At 48.7% G+C, this 18,146-nt stretch overlaps 1 protein-coding gene across 3 annotated transcripts in view; it reads left to right on the top strand.

Annotated features, from left to right (window-relative positions):
- kalrna (kalirin RhoGEF kinase a) overlaps positions 1 to 18,146 on the top strand; it is a 1,210,365-nt gene that overhangs the window by 795,518 nt on the left and 396,701 nt on the right. The window lies entirely within an intron of this gene.

The following is an 18,146-nucleotide window of genomic DNA, read 5'->3' on the forward strand; positions in this document are numbered from 1 at the left end:
AAATAACTAACTATTAACTATGAAGGTTTCTACGATGTGAACGATAAGTGCAGTTGGATGTTACGGCTAAACACAAATAATGATGATTAACCAGTATTAATTACTATTGATAGTAAGGAGCTACTCGATATGTGGCTTTACTCTACACCTGCTATCCAACTTCTGCTGCACACCTCGTGTGTTCCACTAATGTTCCCCTGTCATCACGCCACCTAATGGTCGGATGCTAGAATCTCAGTCTATGCATATGGCACTTACTGTTCGGTTATTAAATTATACACAAATTATATTCTGCATATCATTACAATGCAGTGCTGGGAGGCCTGTGTGCAGGGAGTGAAAAGGAAGAGAGGTGGGGCAGGATTCTCCAACGACAGGATCCTGCGCTACGCCGACAGCACACTCACACCCGCGGATTTCCCAACAGTGTGGGGCTGCCCACAATGGGAAACCCCATTGGCCGGCTGCCGGGACGGAGGATCCACTGCCGGCGGGGGTGCGCCACACCAGAAAACGGGTCTGACAGGGGGCCAGCAGACAAACACTGTAAAGGAATTTGGAGCAAACAGCCACACACGTCCTGTCAGCTGTCTCACCTGAGTGGTCAAGATCAGTGAATTCATCAGTGAATGCATCTTCAAATTCCACATCCTCTCAATCACACCTCCAATCTCATACACTGCTCAAAGCACCACAGCCCTATTACTCACTCAGCAACAATCTCAACAGTCGGGATTCATGCCTAACATTCATATGTTCCACCTCATCCCCACTCCTACCACTGTTGCAAGTCTGAAACCCACATCTTGCGAGTCCCACATACTGGCAACTGTTCAGCACATTACCCAAACACATGACAATACGCTCACTGACATTCTTCCACTCTCCTGCAGGCTGAAAGGTCACACAACAGGAGAGAGCCGCAACAAAACGGTGGGGATTGGGCACAGCTGTAGCTCCTCATCCCCTGGGAGGAGATGGTAACTGGCATTATTGGCGCAGCTGTTACAGACGTTGTGACAGTGGGCATTGCTGGCATCATCCACGACGATGGTATGTTCTTGCCTTATCAATCTTTGGAAATTCTTCACCCTCATCCTGCAATCTGGTATGATGTGCGACTGCAGATGGTATTACCATACACCTCTTGTTTTTCTCCCTCATCTCGATCCTCATCCCCACTCTCCTCTTGTGTATTTGTGCTTTCAGATGCTCAAGATCTGCTGCGAGGGCAGCCAGTGGAGTCTGCGGATGAAGGTCTTGAGGAAGATTGCACCTCTGATGAAGCAGCACTGTCACTCGATCTGACACTCACAGCCACTAACTCAGATACTGGTACTGTCTGTAACTTAGAGCTGCATACAGAGCTGTGATACGTAGATGATGAGTCACCAGACCAGAAGGAAAGAATAATATGTGTACCAGCTCCCTGCAGGACAGGGTTGCAAATGAGTTCTGCTGCAGAGAATTCAAATGAGGATATCAATGGGCCATTGTAAAGGAAAAGACTGATGAGCATGCATACCAAGATCCTTGGTACATTGGTGGAGCTGCCAGACAATGTATCCCTATCAAGGAGCACGTAGAAGCCTGGCTCCAACTTGCTAAGACTTCTTCAACAGCAAACCCGTGAATTCTACCACGTAGAAGGACAAGCATAGCAGACACATGGGAGCACCACCGCTTGCAAGTCCCCCTCCAAACCACACAAAATCCTGAGGTGGAACTATCTCACTGTTCCTTCACTCTTGTTGGGTCAAAATCCTTGAACTCCTTGCCTAACAGCACTGTGGGTGTACCTACACACACAAACTGGAGCAGTTCGAGAAGGTAGCTCCCCAACTTCTCGAGAGCAAATAGGGATAGGTAATAAATACTGGCCTTGTCAGCATCCTAAGCTGGAACCCATCCTTCCCAACTTGGAACTGATGGCCAACTCCGTGAGATCACTTGTGGACCCAGCCTTGCTGCAGAACCTGGCCAATATTTCAGCTTCAATTTCAGCACAGGCTGAAACTGTGCCATGCTTGCATGCTGCAATGGAAGCTCAGACTGACTCATGTGTGTTGCTAAGCAACCCTTCTTGAAGCCATCTTGGCTGTGGAGATCAGTGCTTCAATCATTCACAATACTCCAGCAATCAGTGTTCTAGCAGATAAATAGGATTGCTGTGGCACTTCCCTGGGGGAGTCACACTGGTAATGTGGAGCATGAACGTTTGGCAGCATTCATCTTCTCACCACCACTGCTCTGTCAATGCTCTGCTTCTGCCTGGGAACCAACCAGTCCAGACTGCTGCAATCCATGCCAAGGTGTTGCAGTCTGAAATTGGGCCCTCAATGCCCAGAGCTTGTTGAGGATACCCTACAAGACCACCTGCAGATTCCCCAGTGAACACCAGCAGCTTTCCACCTACATAGCTGAAACACTGGGGTTACATTGTAAGGGCACTAGGGCAGGCAAAGGCTCCCGCAACACAGGCACTAAAGAAATGCACAAGATTGAATAATTGTATGGATTATTGAAAGTTTTGTTGGATAAATTTGTTATTTGTTTCTTAATTACAGCACAAGGCCATTTGGCCCATCGTGTCTGCACTAGCTCCCAAAAGAGCAACCTAGCTAGTCCCATTCCCCAGTATGGAATGGTTCCTTTGTGTTGTATTTTATTTTAGGATTGTGGCCTAAAAGATGCCGTGATGGTCCAAACAGGAATCTGAAGATTTATTTGGGGGAACTGGAGTCTGATGGAGATGATGAAGGGAATAGATAAGATAGATGCGGGCAGGTTGTTTCCACTGGTGGGTGAAAGCAGAACTAGGGGGCATAGCCTCAAAATAAGGGGAAGTAGATTTAGGACTGAATTTAGGAGGAACCTCTTCACCCAAAGGGTTGTGAATCTATGGAATTCCTTGCCCAGTGAGGCAGTAGAGGCTCCTTCATTAAATGTTTTTAAGATAAAGATAGATAGTTTTTTGAAGAATGAAGGTGTCATGTTGGGTGTTCTGATGCACAAATGATCCAACACGGCTGTAGATGGTACAACTCTGTTTTATTGTCTAAACAACGGCAACAACTAACTGCTGGCTTGGGTACGTGCTTCACCAGCTAACCTGTGGACCCAGCCCAATCACTATCTTAGTGAGGCACTCAGCACATGGTCTATGTCTGAGTGGCGCGCTATGAGCTCTGTGCTCTGAGCTATCTCCTGGTAGAAAGAGTGGGAACTGTGGTGTTCCCTGTTTTATAGTGCGTGTGCTCTCACTGGTGATTGGCTACGATGTTGTGTGTGTGCTGGTTGGTCCAACTACCTGTCCATCAGTGTGTGTGTGTGATTGCACCATGATATGCTGATGTGGGTAGCATGACATCCCCCCCTTTCACAAAGGATATGTGCCTACATGCTAATAAATAGAAATGTGTACTGAGTGCATCTGAGTATGTGTGTGCAATACTTACAACATGTACATGAGGCTAAACTATATACATAGGAACGTGTCAGGTGCAACAGAACAATGAGGTTGTACCAATAACAAGACAAGTGCAAGCAGCAAACAACGAGAGAGAACTTCTGGAACGACAAGAAAGAGACACGTTAACAGTACTGTAAAACAATTCAGTGAGTCCAATGTGCTAACAGGCTCATAAGTCAAGTCTCTCAGGTGGGCGACGAATTCGGGTTGACCGCCTCAAGGGTGGGTCAGGATCCACCGGCTGAGGAATGGGCCTGGCCACGGGTGAGAGAGGAAGAGGTAGAGTGGCAGGAAGCTCAACGAAGTCGACATCAGGGACAACAGGAGGGCGTGGCACCGGTCATGATCTCATAGCGAGCGCGGAACCAAACGAAGGGCCCGCCGATTACGGCGGCGAATGGAGCCACGTGGCGGAGAACCTCGGCGGTTGCTGACCAGCCACCCTCCCGTAGGTGTACGCGGACGATGCCTCCAGGTGCCAGGACAGGAAGATCAGTCACCCGAGCGTCATGTGCCACCTTGTGCTGAGCACGCTGTTGTTGCATCCTTCGCAATACTGGAGCATGGTCGAGGTCAGGAACATGAATGGACGGCACAGTGGTCCTGAGGGTGCGACCCATCAACAGCTGGGCTGGCGAGAGGCCGGTGGACAGGGGGGCCGAGCGATAGGCCAGCAGGGCTAAACAGAAGTCAGATCCGGCATCAGCAGCCTTGCAGAGGCGCCGCTTCACAATGTGGACGCCCTTTTCCGCCTTGCCATTCGACTGAGGATGCAAGGGACTGGATGTCACATGTGTGAAGTTGTATGAAGTGGCAAAGGAACACCATTCTTCGCTCGCAAAGCAAGGTCCGTTGTCAGACATGACGGTGAGCGGAATTCCGTGGCGAGCAAAGGTTTCTTTGCATGCCCGGATGACAGCTGATGATGTTGTGTCGTGCAGGCGTATGACCTCAGGATAACTTGAGAAGTAGTCAATCAGAATAATGTAGTCCCTGCCAAGTGTATGAAAGAGGTCCACGCCCACCTTCGCCCAGGGAGACGTGACCAACTCATGGGGCTGAAGGGTCTCAGGGGGTTGCGCCGGCTGAAACCTTTGGCAGGTGGGGCAGTTGAGCACCATGTTGGTGATGTCGCCACTGATGCCCGGCCAGTACACAGCCTCTCGGGCCCTCTGCCTGCACTTTTCAACTCCGAGATGGCCTTCGTACAGTTGTTCGAGGACAAGCCGGTGCATGCTGTGTGGGATCACGATCTGGTCCAACTTCAAGAGGACACCATCAATGACGGCCAAGTCGTCCAGGACATTGTAAAATTGTGGGCACTGCCCCTTGAGCCACCCTTCCGTCATATGGCGCATCACTCGCTGTAGAAGGGGGTCAGCCGCAGTCTCACGGCGAATGTCGGCCAGACGTGCATCAGTGGCCAGCAGATTGGCCGATGTGAAGGCTACTTGTGCGTCGACATGACAAACGAACCCCTCCGAGTTGGGCGTTGTGTTGACCGCCCTGGACAGAGCATCTGCGATGATGAGATCCTTCCCCGGGATGTAGACAAGTTGGAAGTCGTAGCTCCGGAGCTTGAGCAGAATGCGCTGGAGGCAAGGGTTCATATCGTTGAGGTCCTTCTGAATGATGACGACCAGGGGGCGATGGTCGGTCTCCGTGGTGAACTGTGGAAGACCATATCCATAGTCGTGAAACTTGTCGATGGCAGTCAACAGGCTTAGGCACTCCTTCTCAATCGCATAGCGCTGTTCTGTGGGAGTCATGGCCCGCGGCGCATAGGCGACCGGGGCCCATGATGCGGTGTCGTCCCGTTGCAGGAGTACCGCCCCAATGCCGGACTGGCTGGCGTCAGTTGATATCTTTGTTTCCCGTGTGGTATCGAAAAACGCCAGTACCGGGGCGGTGGTGAGCTTGACCTTGAGCTCCTCCCATTCACTCTGGTGTGCGGGCAGCCACTGGAATTCCGTTGTCTTTTTGACCAGGTGGCGAAGAGCAGTCGTGTGCGAAGCAAGGTTAGGAATGAACTTCCCCAGGAAGTTGACCATCCCGAGAAAGCGCAGCACTGCCTTCTTGTCTGACGGCTGCTGCATGGCTGCGATGGCTGGCACTTTCTCGGCATCCGGCCGCAACCCGACCGAGAGATGTGGTCCCCCAAAACGTTAGCTCAGTCTGGCCAAAAGAGCACTTGACTCGGTTGAGGCGTAGGCCCTGATCCCGTATCCGTGCAAAGACACGCTGGAGATGACTGATGTGCTCCTGTGGTATGGTGGACCAGATGATAACGGCGTCTACGTAGACACGTACCCCTTCGATGCCCTCCATCATCTGTTCCATGATGCAATGGAACACCTCGGAGGCTGAGATGATGCCGAATGGCATCCTATTGTTGCAGTATCTGCCAAATGGAGTGTTGAAAGTGCACAGCTTCCTGCTGGACTGATCCAATTGAATCTGCCAAAAACCCTTTGAGGCATCAAGCTTGGTGAATATTTTTGCCCGAGCCATTTCGCTCATGATTTCTTCTCGTTTGGTGGTGAGGGGTAGTGCTCCCTCATAATGTTGTGATTCAAATCTTTTGGGTTGATACAGATCCAGAGCTCGCCGGAGGGCTTCTTGACACACACCATGGAGCTGACCCATGGCGTTGGCTCCGTGACCCGGGAAAGCACTCCTTGGTCCTGCAGCTGCTGCTAGAGGCGGTCCTTGAGTGGTGCTGGGACTCTACGCAGTGCGTGAATGACCGGGGTGGCGTCCAGTTTGAACTGTATTTTGTACGTGTAGGGCAGTGTGCCCATGCCCTCGAAAACCTCCTGGTTGTGGGAGAGGAGTGAGTGGAGCTGCGCCCTAGAGTCTGCATCCGGGAAATCGGACATGCCTTCTGGAGACAGAGTGTGTACCCGCTGAACGAGGTGGAGGATCTTGCACGCCTGTGCGCCTAACAGAGAGTCCTTCGAAGATCCTACGATTTCAAATGATAATGTGGCTTTGTGTGAGTTGTGTGTAACATCGAGCTGGCATGACCCCGTGGCCGGGATGACGTTTCCATTGTAGTCAACCAGCTGACAGTGGGATAGCAGAATCGGTGGTTTAACCTTCGAGGTGTGGAAGGCTGACCATGCGAGGAGATTGTCGAAGGCACCAGTGTCCAGGCGAAATGTGATCTGTGATCGGCTGACCGTTAGGGTGGCACACCATTCATCGCCCGGATCAATGCTGTGCACTGGCACCGGCTGGTGGTTCCGACTTGGGAACATCCGGTTCTTGTGGATTACCGCAACGCGGAAGGGCTCCCTGTCTTCGGTATCGCAGGTCTGCATACTATCTGGATATGACTCAGTGTTGGGGGGGTTGAATCGCCCGCACGTCCCTGCGAGACTGGCGGAATTGTTGGGAGTTGGCAGGTTGAGCTGCTCGACAGCAGGCAGTGTAGTGGCCCATCCTGCCACAGCGGAGGCATTGTCGCGCTTTGGCCGGCCATTGCCGCTTTAAGTGGGCAGAGCCACAGTTGCCGCACGTCGTTACGTCATGGCGTTCGTTGCGCCATCCCGCATGTGCGGTGCGGTCCTGCGTAGAGCGTGTCTGCGCATCACGTCCCTCTGCGTCAACGTCCCCTCTTTTGGCGCGTACAAGCGTGGGAGGCCTCGGAAAGTGTGTGAAATGGCCGCCCTTGTCCGGGCCACGGGTCGGGAGGAACTCGATCGACTGGACCCGCTCCGCGTCGTAGGACCCGTGCCATGCCGTTTTGGCCGCCTGGATTTGGGAGTACCGGCTGGTCACATTCTCATGGAGGACGCAGGTCTCGATGGCAGTCGCTAGGGTGAGGCACTTTATTTTAAGGAGCTGCTGGCGTAGGGTGTCCGAGATGACCCCAAAAACTATCTGATCCCGTATCATGGAGTCGGAGGTGGCCTCATAGCCGCAGGACTGCGCAAGGATACGGAGGTGTGTCAAGTAAGATTGGAAAGGCTCATCCTTACCCTCCAGGCGCTGCTGGAATATGTACCTCTCGAAGCTCTCATTGACTTCCACGCTGAAGTGTTCGTCGAACTTGAGAAGCACCGTCTTATATTTAGTTTTGTCCTCGCCTTCCGCGAATGCCAGGGAGTTATAGATGTGGATGGCGTGTTGCCCCGCCGTGGAGAGGAGGAGGGCGATCTTCCTGGTGTCCGATGCATTCTCCCTTTCTGTGGCTTCTAGGAAGAGCTGGAAGCGCTGTTTAAACAGCTTCCAGTTTACGCCAAGATTTCCAGCGATTCGGAGCGGCTGCGGCAGGGCTGATGTTTTCCATGGAGCAGGTTGGCGGATTTCTGGAAGGGTGCAGGTAGGTTTCACAGTCGCTGGTTAGCTTCCACTACTGGTATCATGTCGTGTTGTGTGGTCTGATGCACAAATGATCCAACACGGCTGTACATGGTACAACTCTGTTTTATTGTCTAAACAATAGTAACAACTAACTGCTGGCTTGGGTACGTGCTTCACCAGCTAACCTGTGGACCCAGCCCTATCACTATCTTAGTGAGGCACTCAGCACATGGTGTATGTCTGAGTGGCGCGCTGTGAGCTCTGTGCTCTGAGCTATCTCCTGGTAGAAAGAGTGTGAACTGTGGTGTTCCCTGTTTTATAGTGCGTGTGCTCTCACTGGTGATTGGCTGCGATGTTATGTGTGTGCTGGTTGGTCCAACTGCCTGTCCATCAGTGTGTGTGTGATTGCACCGTGATATGCTGATGTGGATATCATGATAAAAGGGTTATGGTGTTCGGGCCGGAAAGTGGAGCTGAGTCCACAAAAGATCAGCCATGATCTCATTGAATGGTGGAGCAGGCTCGAGGGGCCAGATGTCCTACTCCTGCTCCTAGTTCTTATGTTCTTATGTAAGAGGACAACATGTTTGGCACTCTGATTTGTCAGGTGACTCCTCCCTTCCTCTTCCTGAGGTGGTCATTGAAGCTCTAGTGACAATGGCTGTGTCCTCATGATGAACAGGCTCTGGAAGACACAGCAGACCACTACAAATTGGGAAGCTCACTCGAGTGAGTACTGAAGGGCTTCCCCTGAACAATCCAAGCAAAGGAACCAACGTCCAGGAACGCTGTATTGTAGGCCACATGATGTTAGGTAGCAGAGGGGATCATTAGCTATATATAGAGTGGACATTCCTTCTCACCAGGCAGCTACCCTCTGGCCCATCCTGGTGGTTCAAAGACAGCTGGAGCAGCTGACTGGTGCAGGATGAAACATTATGGCTGCTGCCAGGTTAGTGGGCATTTTCACCAACTTGATGGTCCAAGCATGATCACACATCAACTGTAAATTCAGTGAGTGGTATCTGTAATATCCCGCATGGATGGGACTTACGGGGTGGGAATGATTATCTTTCCTGTGGTTCTCGCAAGTACGAGCTCCTCCGCTGAGGGGCGGGGAAGTCCATTTAGTTGTGTACAAAAGGTTGGCCAATAAGACATCGACCAAGAAGAGACCTGGTAGGGATCTACCAAGAGTTGTATAGAATGTAACTGTAATTAAACCAAAGTTCTTTATTTTACTTGGTGTGGACTCCCCGTGTCCTTATTAAAGTATCCCTTAGTGTTGTAGTATTGCCCTTAGTGACCAAAAAAGGTTAGGAGGGGTTATTGGGTTACGGGGATAGGGTGGAAGTGAGGGCTTAAGTGGGTCGGTGCAGTCTCAATGGGCTGAATGGCCTCCTTCTGCACTGTATGTTCTATGTTCTATCCCTTGTGGTTTCAGTACATCTCCCCATTGAAATGTGCTGCCCACAGGCAATGTATACAGTCATTGGCTCCCTGCACCATTCCCACTGTCCTGACAAAGCCACATATCTGTTTTTCCTGCTTCTCGCTGTTTATAAAGAAGAAAGTAAAGTCCACTTTGCGAGAGTACAGAACCTCCCAGGTACAGAGATGGAGAGGGAACTATGAAAAGTTGGCAATGTCAGCTGCTTTGGCTAGGTTCTGCTAGCATAAAAATTGAGGGCCACAGTCACTTTGATAATCACTTTCAGTCACATTCTAACTGCTCTGCAGTGGTAAGTCCAGTTTCAGCAGGTTGTACAGTTCTGTGACCACCTCCTTGGTGAAGTGCTGACCAAAATAACTTATGTCAAAGTACTTGCATTTACTCTGCAGTAGCATATAGATGGTTAAGAGGACCTCATCTGAACACTGAATGGTTCTAACTATGTTGATCGGAGTCCCTTGTGCAGCTGAGCACAGGTTCAGCTATCCATGTTTGAGAGAGGGCATTAACAGGAGTGGTGAAGTCCGAACTGTTAATGTTGACGGATGATTCCATGAGCTTCTCACTCTGCATGCTTCTGGTGTACAACCAGGACATCCACACTATTGTTCCCTAGAGCATGGTGATCGGCATGAAGCAAACCAGAAATCATCAGCAGGGAATCGCTTGCCAAATTTTTCATTACTTAGCTCCCATGGTGCTCAAACCAGTGGTGCTAAATTTTGCAGCCCAAATCTATAGATTGAGCCAACCCCTTTCTACTCATTGAACACTCAGCACATTTCAGTTGAATTTAGAAAGAACTATATGCTACTCAACATTTCATTCATTCACAATTCAAAGTAACAAATCTCACTAAACACAGTAAACATCAAAAGTTAATACGATACATTCATTAACATTGTAATTAATAAAACAAGAATTGGATTTGTTTCCTTGGTATGTCCAGGAAGAACAGGGAGACATAAAGTTGAGTGGTCAGTGATTTTTCGTTTCAATTAGCTGTGACCAGCTCTTCCTGCAGATGACTGCTGTTTGCATGCCTTGTCAATCTCCACAACCTTCTGATGAATCTTATCAAACTTTAAATAGGATTGTGTAACAAATTTAAAGTGCTGTACTAAGTTTATTAGAAACTTTAACCCGCTGCTAGTTATTATGAAGTCCATTATTTTTAAGTTATGTTCAGCTTGTAATTTGTGGCTGACACCAAATATTGCGAGTACACCGTCACCTAAATACATGTTTGATTGCATTTGAAACAACTTGTTACAACTTATACATTTACTTAAATGGTCAAAAGCTTGAAAAATCCCAGTCCACCATTTTTTCTATTTTCTTGATGAAGGAACATAAACAAAACATTTTCTTGTTAAAATATTTAAACGAACAACTGTCCTCCTTAGAAACCTGCATCTGTTCTTTATCTGTTAAAGGCAGGTTAGGGTCAGGTTTGAGATATTTAAGATTTTAAATAAATCATCCCAAATCCAACCAATTTTGGGTATGTCTCAAATCATAAGTATTGCATTACTTAAAAGATTATGGACGCTTTCTGTAAATTTCTCCGGGATAAATGGGAGTGGGGCAGTGGCTAAATTCTTCAAGCTAGCCCCATTACACAATGCTTCCTCCATCTGTACCCATTCCGCTTATTCCTCTTTCTACCATTGCCAAATCTTTTCAATATTAGCCGTCCAATAATAGTACAAAAGATTGGGCTGTGCCAACCCTCCTACCCGCCGATTTCTTTGTAGACATATCCGTCGTGTTCGTGGAATTTTATGAGCCCATATAAAATCCAAAATTATTTTATCCATTTTATAGCAAAATGTCTTAGGTAGCAATAACAGAAGGATTGAAACCGAATAAAAATTTTGGAAGGATGTTGATTTTCATCCTTTGTACCCGCCCAGCTACTGATAGTGGGAGGTAAATCTTCTTTTACCTTCTCCACCAGGATTGTCAGATTACATTTATGCATTGTGGCCCAATCATGAGCCACCTCAATACCTAAGTATTTGAATTGATTTTTGGTTAGTTTAAATGGAAGGGTACTTAAATCTGTTTATCTCCCCATGGTATTTATTGGAAGTAGTTCACTTTTTGTTATATTCCATTTGTAGCCCGAGATGGTTCAAAATGTTTTCAATATATTCATAATTTTATCCATACATTTCAATGGGGTAGATATATGTATAATAATAAATCGTTCACACATAGTAAAACTCTGTTCTCTATTCCCTCTAACAATACCTGACCATTCCCGAGAAGCTCGAAGAGCAATAGCCAGAGGTTCTATTGCTAATGTAAACAGAGGTAGGGTAACGGACAGCCCTGTCTTGTTCTCCTAAATAATTGGAAATATCCCGAGCTAATCAAAATTTAGAGAAAGTCCGGTGGTGCCATTCTCCTTAAAAATCTGGAGCCAATTGAGATGACATTTTGTTTTTGGGAAACATTTTGGTGCTAACCCCTATCTGTGGAAACCACCGATTCACCATGGCAAGATTGGATACAACATTTAAACAGTGGCATAAAGAGGGGTTGAGACAAGTAAAAGACTCATTCTTAGAAGGTATATTTGAGAATTTTTGAAGAATTGGGGGGAAAACATAAAATGCAGAAGGAGAAGTTTAAATATCTTTAATTATGAAATTTGGTGAAAAAGGTGTCGCCTCTTCCCCTTGACTACCAGATAACAATCTCCTTGATAAATTGCTCTGACCAGATAATTTGGAGATGGGAACGTTACTAACATTTATAGATGGCTGATGGAAACAAAGAAAACATCGATTGAATAAATAAAACAAATGTGGGAAAGGAGTTGGATATGGAATTGGAATAGGGACTATGGAGTGAAATTATGCACAGGGTCAATGCTACATCTTAGTGTGCTATAATAAGGAGATAGGAGATAATTGTGAGAGATGTAAAGGAGGACCAGCTAACCATGTCCACATGTTCTGGTCATGTCCTCGATTAGTGGGGTTTTGGACCTCAGTATTTAAAACATTATCAAAAATTGTGGAGGTGGAAATATTATCAGGACCTCTTGAGATAATTTTTGGAGTGTTGGAAATACTAGGACTAATAGAAGGGAAAAGAGCCGATGTGGTGGCCTTTGCCCGGAGGCAAATTTTATTAGAATGGAACGCAGATGATCCTCCAAAAATATCAACATGGTTGGGGGATCTTGGAGAATGCCTTAAACTTGAGAAAATTAATTTACCCTTCGTGGCACAGTTGGGGAATTCTGGACGAGATGGAACTGTTCTTGTCTCTATTTACAGATCTGTTTGTTGCCAGCAGGTAAAGAGAGGGGGGTAGGGGAAATGGGATAAGGAGGGGGAGGAAAAAAGGGAAAGGTTTAATAGAAATAAGAGAAACAAAATCTCAAATTAGGAGGATTGTATTTTCTTTTATTGTTGATTGATTATATGTTATGCATATCCTTATTCGAATCAAAATGTTTTTTAAAAAAGATTATGGGTGTGATTTTCCCACCATGTTGTGGCCAACACCGATCCCGTTACGCCGGGTAACCTGGCAGTTAACCTGGCACTGCATGTGTGTCAGGTTGACACTGTCAGGGGGCCAGGGTAGTGCCCAGGTGCCAGGTTGGCACTCAGGGTGCCAGGTTGGCACTGTCATGGTGCCAGGTTGGTACTGCCAATGGACAGGGACTGAAAGCAGCCATGCCAATGAAAAGGGGTGAAGGGTGGGGGGGCCTGAAAGGGGGTGGACTGAAAGGGAGCCCTCACCGGCTCCATAATGAGATATGTTCACTGGGTTGGGGGGGGATGCCCAGAGGATTGATGGGTGTGGGGCAGGGTGTCCCTCATGCATGAGAGGTGTTGGAGCGGGGGATCATGTGGACTTTTATGATGGGGGGAGGTTTCCCCTCTGGGGTCGAGGGTTGGGGATGTTGCTCATGTCGGTGGGCGATCGCGATGTCCATGAGTGGGGGCTGTGGGGGAACCTCAACCTCACTTTGAGATCCAGGCGCCCTTTAAAAATGGCACCCTGATCCCTGAGGATCTGGTCTTGCCGGCGGCTTTAGTTTCCTGCTGCAGAAAAAAATTTGAAGTGTCGGATTTTCCAGTGAGAAACTCCCCGAGCTCTAAACAAAATGACTAAGGGCTCGATTTACCAACCGCGACTCCCAGGATTCCTGACGATTGTTACGCCTGGCGAGATCTAACCAGATCTTGTGAGACGTCACAATCTGGATACCAGCCACAATGCGCAGGGTCCAGACTCGCATAGTTAAATGAGTTTAGAAACTCACTTAACCGTGCTGTTGCTGGATCAAGTTGCTACCCGGCATCTATCGACCTCGCCAAGGAGTCCCCTTCTGGGTGCCATTCAGTATTGGTCACCACAAACGGGGACCAGGCGGAACGGCAGTTGGGGATTATCTCCAGGCAATCGGAGGCCCAGTTGGCATTGCCAAGGTGCCGAGGTGTCACTGCCAGGCTGGCAGGGGCATTGCCAGTGTGCCAGACTGGAAGTACCAAAATGCCAGGCTAGCATTTTGCCCGCTCCGGGAATCGAACCTGGGGGTGCCCTGCCCCTGTGAGCTGGGTTGCGGGGGACCCAAGGACCCCCATATAAGTGAGTTGGGGTGTTGCTGGGGCTTGGGGATCACGTCGGGGATTGAAGAGATTGGGCGCCATTTAAAAATGGTGTCCTGACCTATTGCTACACTGGAGGAAATGACGCTAAGTGCAGCCTTGGAGTGGTGTAGGAAAGTGCCGTTAGATAGCAGGGTCGTTCCCGGTGCTACAAATGACCCCACGAATCCCGCACAGAACAGACTCTGATTTTTAAAAATTAAATCATGCCCGAAGTGTGGGTGAATACCAGTCTGGATCACACCCAAATACCCGGCAGGAATCACTCTGCAAAATCTGCCCAAAATGACACTAGTCATTTTTTAAGAGAATTGTGCCCTTCATTTCTATAAAGTCCAAATTGAAATCATTATTACATTTTGACTTGTATGATTATAATTTATCTTTTTCTTACCATTTAATTATGGATGTCGTAAGTTTTATATTTGACAAACCCTGACTCTCAATTAATTAAATGTTAAAATTAATGTTTAATAAATCCCTGCAGAAAACATACCTGCCCTGGGCAATTTGGAGATGACAAGGCACACTGGGACTAGCTGAAATGTTAAAAACTTCACATTGCTGGTGTAGTTGTTAGATGTAATTGCCATCAGATTGTATTTCGTTCTGTGAATTATACCAATGTAATGAGTAAGATATAATGACTAAAACACAGATTAAGCTTTTTATTTGGGGCTGATTTAGCACACTGGGCTAAACAGCTGGCTTGTAAGGCAAAACAAGGCCAGCAGTGCGGGTTCAATTCCCGTACCAGCCTTCCCGAACAGGCAGTGGAATGTGGCAACTAGGGGCTTTTAACAGTAACTTCATTGAAGCCTACTTGTGACAATAAGCGATTTTCATTTCATTTCATTTCATTTTCAGATTTGAGCAAAAGACAGCCAACTACTTTCCAGATTAGTACCAGAATCATTACTTTTTTATCAAGTGATTTATGACTTGATCAATGACGTTGCAAACCATTTCTGTAGGTCAATGGGTGGAATCTTACCAGAAATTGGCAAAGTGTCAGGTCCAAACTGAAAATTGACGAGGAACTCTCCACGTGCACAGACGAGGGGCGGGATTCTCCGACCCCCGCCCCGCCGGGTCGGAGAATCGCCGGGGGGGGGGGCTGGCGTGAATCCCGCCCCCGTCGGTTGCCGAATTCTCCAGCACCAGATATTCGGCGGGGGCGGGAATCACGCCGTGCCGGTTGGTGGGCCCCCCCCCCCGGCGATTCTCCGGCCCGCAATGGGCCAAAGTCCCGCTGCTGGAATGCCTGTCCCGCCGGCGAGAATCAAACCACCTCTCTTACCGGCAGGACAAGGCGGCGCGGGCGGGCTCCGGGGTCCTGGGGGGGGGCGCGGGGCGATCTGGCCTCGGGGGGGGTGCCCCCACGGTGGTCTGGCCCGCGATCGGGGCCCACCGATTCGCGGGTGAGCCTGTGCCGTGGGGGCACTCTTTTCCCTCCGCCTTCGCCATGGTCTTCACTATGGCGGAGGCAGAAGAGGCCCCCTCCAAGGTGAGGGCTCGGCCCCTCAAGATGCGGAGAATTCCGCACCTTTGGGGCGGCGCGATGCCGGACTGATTCGCGCCGTTTTTGGTGCCAGTCGGCGGACATCGTGCCGATTGCGGAGAATCCCGCCCCAGGTTTCCCATTGAACTTTGAGCCTCTTTGCCAAATAAAAGTGGGCGTGGTTTAAGCTGTCACTCTGGTGGGACAGGGTCTCTTAGAACCTGGAACCGGATCCAAACATATTGGGATGTTAACATCTTTAAAGGGCAGCCTGACCAGCACTGCAGCCGAATGGCCTCAGCCCATATTACGGTGGTCTTGGGGTCTCTCCTCCTCCCAGCACCCGAACATTTATCGCCGGCAATCCCACCCCAACACCAATCGCAGCAAACCCCCTCCCCCACCCCTCACATTCATCACCAGCAAACCCCCCCCTCCCCCCCCCCACAATCTCCACTCTACACCTTGGTGACATTATATTACCAAATGGGGCTCCCAATTGGGTCGGCCTTGGCATTATCCCCTGGCACAGGTTTTCACTCCCATGTTGGCACTACAAATGTCTCAGTGTAAACCTGTGCCAGGGGCAGCATCAGGGCACTGCCCATGCATATCACTCTACCCTCCCCACGGGCTATATTTCTGCGTCCCCAGAAGGATCTCCTCGACTGTCTTATGCCTGGCCAAAGGTATTCATGTCAACAAGGTATGGATATTTAGTGAGGGTGGTTCATTTGGCGGAGGGAGGGCCGCTAATAACATTTAAATGCATTAAAATTTATGAAATTGAGGTTCCCACTCTTTGTGGGTGTGAATCTCACGTTGTCGCCAGCAAAGGGCGGGAAAAATCGGGAAATGCGATCTCTCCGGCAAGAATCGCGTTTTCCAATTCTCACAAACGTTTCCCCCCATGTCCCTATCCAGTGGGCAACAAGTGCGGCCTCAAGATTAAGCCCTATATGTATTCAGTAGCATGTAACAATTGTTTTGATGTTTGTAATAGCATTGTAGCTTTCTACAGTGTTGATCTGAGTGTTGATTTTAAATATGCATCCACTGAAGTCTGCACAATAAACTGGCTACTGAGTTGTGAAGTATTAAATAAAATCAAAATACTGCAGATCCTGGAGATCTGAAATAAAAAGTCCTGGAAAAACTCAGTAAGTTTGGCAGCATCTGTGGAGAGAGAAACAGTTAATGTTTTGACTCCAATAGATCCTCGGTGCAAGAAGAATTAAAGTTATTTAAAACAAGTTGTCCATGATTACAAATCACGAATGTCGCATGAGCCACAAAGGTAACGGCACTCGGTGGAATTGATGGTGTCTGTGTCGTGTCATTTGAAATGTTGCACACAAATAAATTTCTCCTCCTGTAATGTTCACAAGACCATTTGCTATTTCTACTTAGTGTCATTTTTAGTATGCAATGGTCCAGATCTACTGATGGCTGGATAGTTGGAGACCAGATGTACCCCGGACGATGCACGATGGGACCACTTGGAGGTCCCGAAGCAAGGACTCCACGGGAATTGCCTGGGAAGTTTGAACTTCTGATGGCCAATTCCACGTCTCCGTCTCTGAGTTAGAATTGGAGACGTTGGACAGTTCCGACTTACTTTTCTGGATATTTACTCAGGAAATGTTAGACAGAAAAACATGCCTATCTGCAAGGTAACTATAAATTGAACCTCCTCGACTCCCCACTGACCTCCACCCCAACTTACCCTTGATCCCTTGAGCTCCCTAAGCCAATCCGCAACCCGACCTGACCTGATTAGCCCCACCACCCGACACCCACACTTGATCCAATCTGATTATCTCCCGCCCCAACCTGACTCCCACGCACCCACCTGACCTGACTAGTCTCCACTGCCCAACTTCACACCCAATCCAACTTGCCCCCACCACCCAATTTCCCCCACTCGATCTGACTATCCCCCGACCTGACAGCCCTCCTGATTTATCTCACCACCCACCTACCTACTCGCCACCCTATCCACCTGCTGTCCCACCCAGCTGCCACCCACACAACTACAACCCTACCATCACATCCACTTGCCGTCCTACTATTTTACCTGCTTACCTACCCACCATACCCCCTTAACAACTTGCCTTCCCCTCCTTAGCTATTCAAAGAAGCTTTGGCCATTTAAACTCTACTTATAGATCAAGGCAGCTACTGCCGTAAAAAGGGGTTTGTCTTTCCCCAACCCTCCAAAGCTACAAAGCTTTGAGGGACTCTGCATTTCTGAAGAAGTCAGCACCAGAGGTCCCAGCCAGAAATGGCTGGTTTAGCACACTGGGCTAAATAGCTGGCTTGTAATGCAGAACAAGGCAGTAGCGTGGGTTCAATTCCCGTACCGGCCTCCCCGAACAGGCGCCGGAATGTGGCGACTAGGGGCTTTTCACAGTAACTTCATTGAGACAATAAGCGATTATTATTATTATTGTTACATGCAGAGGTCTGACGAGGCAGACAACAATAAGACCAAGAATCTTGGAAGATTTGGGCCAATAAAAAGCTAGATATGCCAAAATATAAATGAAAACCCTGAACAGTAACCTCTCTAGATGATACAGCACTTAGACTTGCTGATTTGCTGACTTTCATCTGAGAAACATTCATCTTTAGACAACTCGTGCGGGATTCTCCGACCCCCCGCTGGGTCGCAGAATCGCAGGGGGGGCGATGTGAATCGCGCCCCCGCTGGCTGCCGAATTCTCTGGCGCCGGAGAATTGGCGGGGGCGGGAATCGCGTCGCGCCGGTCGGCG

Source organism: Scyliorhinus torazame, chromosome 2 (assembly GCF_047496885.1).
Source record: "Scyliorhinus torazame isolate Kashiwa2021f chromosome 2, sScyTor2.1, whole genome shotgun sequence".
In the NCBI taxonomy this organism is placed as follows: Eukaryota; Metazoa; Chordata; class Chondrichthyes; order Carcharhiniformes; family Scyliorhinidae; genus Scyliorhinus; species Scyliorhinus torazame.